Source organism: Mesoplodon densirostris, chromosome X (assembly GCF_025265405.1).
Source record: "Mesoplodon densirostris isolate mMesDen1 chromosome X, mMesDen1 primary haplotype, whole genome shotgun sequence".
In the NCBI taxonomy this organism is placed as follows: domain Eukaryota; kingdom Metazoa; phylum Chordata; class Mammalia; order Artiodactyla; family Ziphiidae; genus Mesoplodon; species Mesoplodon densirostris.
The window spans coordinates 2,912,919-2,919,612 of NC_082681.1; positions in this window are offsets into that span (position 1 = coordinate 2,912,919).

The window sequence follows — 6,694 nt, forward strand, 5'->3', positions numbered from 1 at the left end:
TCTCACAGCCCTGAAAGAATCCAGCCAAGGGAAGGGGATGCTGGGCCACTGCCCGCCAGGTTCACAGCTTTTAAGGATGCTTTGAGGCCCAGGAACCTCACAACTCCTCTCCCTGTAGGGAGCAAGACCTCACAGACCAGCCCCCTTCTATCAGTGGAGCACTGGCATACTTGGGGAAGTTCGCCTGGGAACTCTGTAGGCATTTGAGTGTCATTTCACTTGTATGAATTCATCTGTGATATCATTAATCAGAAATTTCACAAAGCAGAAATAAACCCACACGTATGTGGTCAACTAATTTTTGATGAGGGAGCCAAGAATACTCAACGCAGAAAAAACAGTCTCTTCAACAAGTGATACAGGAAAAATTGGATATTCACATGTAAAAAAATGAAACTCGACACCTATCTTACACCACTCACAGAAATTAACTTGAAATGGATTAAAACTTAAACCTAAGACCAGAAACCATAAAACTCCTAGAAGAAAAACATAGGCACTATGCTACTTGACCTGAGTCTTCGCGAGGATTCTTTGAATCGGACACTAAAAGCAAAAGCAAAAAAAAAAAGCAACAAAAACAACAAACAAACAAAAACCAAGTGGGACTGAACCAAACTCTTCATGGCAAAGGAAACCATCAACAAAATGTAAAAGCAACCTACTGAATAGGAGAAAGTATTTGCAAATCACATATCTGATAATGTGTTTACATGGAAAATATATAAAGAACTCACACAATTCCATAACAAAACAACAAAAAATCCACTTAAAATGGGCAAAGGATCTGAATAGGCATTTTCCCTAAGAAGACATAACAACAGGCACATGAAAAGGTGTTCAACATCACTGATCATCAGGGAAATTGCAAGTCAAAACCACAATGAGATATCCCCTCACACCTATCAAAACGGCTGTCATCAAAAAGATGAGTTAACAAATCTGGCAAAGATGTGGAGAAAAGAGAACCCTTGTGCACTGTTGGTGGGAATGTAAATTAGAGGAGCCACTATGGAAAACAATATGGAGGATCTTAAAAAAAAACCCACCATATGATCCAGCAATTCCACTACTGGGAGTATATCTGAAGAAAATGAAAACACTATGGGGAAGAGATATCTGCACCCCTACGTTCACAGCAGCACTATATACAATAGCCAAGCTATGGAAACAACTGAAGTGTCTGATAGATGAACGGACAAAGGAGATGTGGTACAGATATATAATGGAACATAATTCAGGCACAAAAAGGAAATTCTGCCATTTATGACAACATGGATGGGCCTTGAGAACATTATGCTAGATGAAATAACTCACAGAAAAAGAAATACTGTATTATTACACTGTGGAATCTAAAAAAACCCCCAAACCCAAACTCATAGAAAAAGAGATTACCAGATTTGTGGTTACCAAAGGTGGGGGTTGAGGGGAGGAGGAACTGGATGAAGGTGTCGAAAGTTACAAACTTCCAGATATAAAATAAATAAATACAGGGTTTCCCTGGTGGCGCAGTGGTTAAGAATCTGCCTGCCAATGCAGGTGACATGGATTCGAGCCCTGGTCCAGGAAGAGTCCACATGCCGCAGAGCAACTAAGCCCATGAGTTACAACTACTGAGCCTGTGCTCTAGAGCCCGTGCTCTGCAACAAGTGAAGCCACAACAATGAGAAGCCTGAACACTACAATAAAGCCCCCGCTCGCCGCAACTAGAGAAAGCCAGCGTGCAGCAACGAAGACCCAACACAGCCAAACAAACAAACAAACCCACAAAACTCCACAAATAAGTAAATAAATTTTAAAAATAAATAAATACTTGGGATGTAATATATAACAAAATGACTATAATTAACACTGCTGAATGACATATTTGAAAGTTGTTAACTAGATCCTAAGAATTCTCATTGCAGGGAAAAAACATTTTTCCATTTTTTGGTATCTATGAGATGATGGGTGATAAATAAACTTATTGTATTTATCATTTTACAATATATGTAAGTCAAATCATTATGCTGTATATGTTAGATAGTGCTGTGTGCTCAATTACATCTCAATAAAACTGGGAAAGAAAATTTTAAAAAAATCCAACAAGGAAAACGCATTCTATTTCCTAAAATGAATTTCTTTTAGGAAGTGAATGGTCAGACTGAGAAGTTTCTCGTTGTGGTGTAACTTGAGGCCCTTATAGAATGAAGTAACTGCTGCTCTTAGAAAGCAGCCTGCATGGGAGTCCAGGCAGTCTGCCATTAATTAAGAAGGGGAGGAGGTGGCAGGGAAGAGGACAAAACCAACTCCCTAGAGCCCTGCCATGCCCCAAAAGTCAGAAGAGTAACATTTTAAGCCCAGCTCATGTGTATTAATAATCTCCCCTTTCAAGTTCCACAATACAGAAAATGGAGAGTTAAACCTCTTGCCTTTGCAAGTATCCCAAGTGGATAATTTGGATTTAAAAGCTGTTACAGATCTCTTGAGAAAATGCACACTGTTATTAATTTTGAAGGTGAAGGGAGCAAAATGAAAATGTAAAAAAAAAAAAAAAATCCAAAACCATGCAGGTCTTAAACTCATTGACATTGCCTTTTTAATGTTATAGCACAGGCTGGAGAACAAAACTTAAAAAAGATAACACGTTGGGCCTCCCTGGTGGCGCAAGTGGTTGAGAGTCCGCCTGCCGATGCAGGGGATACGGGTTCGTGCCCCGGTCTGGGAGGATCCCATATGCCACGGAGCGGCTGGGCCCGTGAGCCATGGCCGCTGAGCCTGCGCGTCCGGAGCCTGCGCGTCCGGAGCCTGTGCTCCGCAGCGGGGGAGGCCACAACAGTGAGAGGCCCGCATACCGCAAAAAAAAAAAAAAAAAAAAAAGATAACACGCAAACTATTTTATCTGACCAGGACAGGGTGAAGTTAGAAGTCAATAATAGAAAGAAAATGGTAAAATTCACACATTTGTGGGAATTAAACAACACACTTATAATAACTTTAAATGGGGTATAATATGTAAAAACATTACATCACTATATTGTACATGTGACACTAATGTAAGAGTCGACTACACTTCGATTAAAAAAGAAAACAACCTTCCCCCACAATGCACTTAAACGAACAATGGGTCAGAGAAATTTCAAGAGAGTTTTATATTGAGGCAAATGAAGAAGAAAACATAAAATACCAAAATTTATGGGATGTGGCAAAAGCAGTGACAAGAGATAAGTTTATAGCTGTAAACGCTTGCATTAAAAAAGAATGATCTCTGGGAATTCCCTGGTGGTCCAGTGGTTCGGACTCGGCGCTTTCACTGCCGTGGACTCAGGTTCGATCCTTGGTTGGGGACCTAAGATCCTGCAATCTGCACAGTGCGGTCAAAATAAATAAATGAATAAGTAAATAAAAATTAAAAAAACAAAGATCTCAAAGAAGAAAACCTAACTTCACAACTTAGTAACTAGGAAAAGCAGAACTAAACCCAAAGCTACCAGCATGGAAAACGTAATAAATATTATTGCAGAAATAAATAAAAGACTAGGAAAGCAATGTAGAAAATGAACCAAAACAAAAGCTGGTTCTTTGAAAAGATTAACAAAATTAATAAATCTTGGGCTTCCCTGGTGGCGCGGTGGTTGAAAGTCTGCCTGCCGATGCAGGGGACACAGGTTCGAGCCCTGGTCTGGGAAGACCCCACATGCCGCGGAGCAACTAAGCCCATGCACCACAACTACTGAGCTTGCGCTCTAGAGCCTGTGCTCTAGAGCCCGCGAGCCACAAGTACTGAGGCCCGTGTGCCTAGAGCCTGTGCTACACAACGAGAGCCCTGCGCACCACAACGAAGAATAGCCCCCCTGCTTGCCGCAAAGCCCGCACGTGCGGCAACGAAGACCCAACGCAGCCAAAACGAAAACAAAAACAGAAGCCTTTAGCTAAAGTAAGGAAAAAAGAGAAAATTACTGAATTTACTAAATCCAATTTGAAATTACTAATTACATTTCAGGAATGAAAGTACGGATATAACCACCAATTCTACAGACATTAAAAAGGACTATAAAGGACTGTGAACAATTGTACGCCAACAAATCAGTTAACCTAGAAGAAACTTTTAGAAATAGAAAATCTGAATAAACCTACAATAAGGAGATTGAATCAGTAGTCGAAAAGCTCTGTGACAAAAAAAAAAAACTTTGAACCTGATGGCCTCACTGGTGAATCCTCAATCCTCCTCCAACTTTCCCCCCAAAACTGAAGGGAACACATTGAAAACTCACTCTGGGAATTGCCTCCATACTAAAGGCAGACAAATACCTTCGGGGAAAGCTAATGGCTAACATCTCTTACGAATGCTGACGCAAACATCCTCAACGAAATACCAGCAGAACCAACAGTCCCCTTTTGCTCCGATTCTTACTCGCCTATTACTTTCTTTTCGGCTTTATTTCCTGGAACTCCTCGTCCTGGGCTGGGACCCTGGCGTCGAGGACAACCACTTACACGGAAAACGCTGGGCCGCTCCCACTCCCAGTCTAGCCAGTCGGACGCAGGCACTCCGCCAGCCGGCCCGCGTCCTGGCTTCTCTTCACTAGCAGGAGAGGCCAGAGGCCCTGGGCCGCCACTGTTGGCCGGCCGCGGGCCAGTGAGGGGCGGCTGCCTGAGTACGTGGCCAGCAGCGGCCATGAGTCTGTGGGTGGCTGCCAAGCCCTGAGGGCCTGAAATGCGGTCACTAAATAATGGAGCCCACCCCGCCCCCGACGGCTCCGTTCAACTCTCTCCCTGGTCGTCGCCGCAGGGCCGGCCGCTCAACGACCGGAGCTTCGACCAGGGCGCCTTACCCAGAGTCTGAGGCACAGAGGGACCTGATGGCGTGGAGGCGCAGGCGACTAGCCATGTCTTGGAGCACCTGCAAGATGTCCTCGTCAATCTTGGCTTCTTCCGCCATCACTCCGCTCGCCTCCTCGTCAGCCATAGCTGAGATCTCGCCCGCGTCTGAGGAGCAAATGGTGAGAAGCCTCCTCAGCTGGCCGCACGCGCGACGCCCCCTCCGCGCGACGCCCCCGCCGCGCAACGCCCCCTCTGCGCTACGCTCCCTCCGCGTGACGCATCTGAGGAGCAAATGGTGCGAAGCCGCCTCAGCTGGCCGCATGCGCGACGCTCCCTCCGCGCGCCCTCCAACTCCATGGATTTTGAACAATTGTTATTCATATGTTGCACATTATTCGAATTAATTTAATTCTTTTATATCTGCCCTCGTCCTATCAATTCAAAGAGGGCTGCCTCCACGCAGGACCAGGTCTACTTTTGGGGTGATAAAAAAAATTCTGGAACTAGATGGTGTGATAGTTGCGCGACGTGGTAACTGTAGTAAAGGAGGGCCGATGCATTTACAGGCTTTAAAAGAGTTATTGATACAATAGTGCAGTTTGTTTTGCGCACTTCCTCACACTATAAAAAAAAAGCCACGCTGGAATCTTCCCCTTTGCAGCCGCCTCCTTCCAGCCCCTTAGCAGCCCAGCCCCGGGCAGTGGGGGTTGGGAGGTCTTCACAGCAGATGAGGCGGCCTGAGCGTTCTGAGGCAGTGTGGCAGTCTCTGCGCGGACCTTCTTTCTCTTTCTAGAACTTTCTGGATGGCCAGCCCCGCCTTACCGTTGAGGTGGCGTGAGCCCAATGCTAGGCTACAGCTTTTCCGGGAAGCCTGACTTGAGTGGGCTTCCATTAACTTTCAGTCTGAAAGCCCCCATCACCAAGGCCACAGTGTAGTGTCAGAGCTCATCCCTCCGACCCTGAGATGCTTTTCCAATGTCCCAGTGGCACCGTCCCGCAACTCCACACCCTCACTTCAGCCACTGGGGAGTTTCTTAGTTCAAAGCTGTCGCCCTCCCGAGAGACCCCCAGCTGACCTGAAGTTGGCCGGGGGCCCACGTTCTCGCCGGGTTAAAGGCTTCGTGCATTGACAACGGCGCAACGAAACCCCGAACCTCTGTGTCCTCCTACCGCAGATATGTGAGTGAGCCTTTCCCCACGTCCTCATCACCACCCGATGTTAGTCTTTTTAATGTGTGGCATTCTGATGTATGAGAACATCTTTTTTTTTTTTTTTTTTTTTGCGGTACGTGGGCCCCTCACTGCCGTGGCCTCTCCCGTTGCGGAGCACAGGCTCCAGACACGCAGGCTCAGTGGCCATGGCTCACGGGCCCAGCCGCTCCACGGCATGTGGGATCCTCTTGGACTGGGGCACGAACCCGCGTCCCCTGCATCGGCAGGCAGACTCTCAACCACTGCGCCACCAGGGAAGCCCGAGAACATCTTTTTTAATCATTTGATTTATGTCTGCCTGATTTCCTTGAAGTTGCACATTTTTTGTATGTTTACTGGTATTCATAGTTCATCCTTTCTGAACTGTCTGTTACTACCCTTTACTGTTTTTATGTTTGATGATTTGTTTTTAGCTTCCTAACTTGTAGGAGTTCTTTATATATTATGTTGATTAGCCTTTTATCTCTTAGAGATAATTGCAAATCTTTTTTTCTTATTCTGTTGCTCTTTAAAAATGTTAATGGAGATACTTTACTTTTAAGAAGAAGCAAGTGTTTGAACCAAAACTGAAATGTTGCTTCTTAACTTTATGCTTCCTTCACCATAAGAAGGTTTAAAGATTTTTTTAACTGTAGTACAATATGTAAATCTTTTCCTTTATGGCATTTTGGTTTGAGAC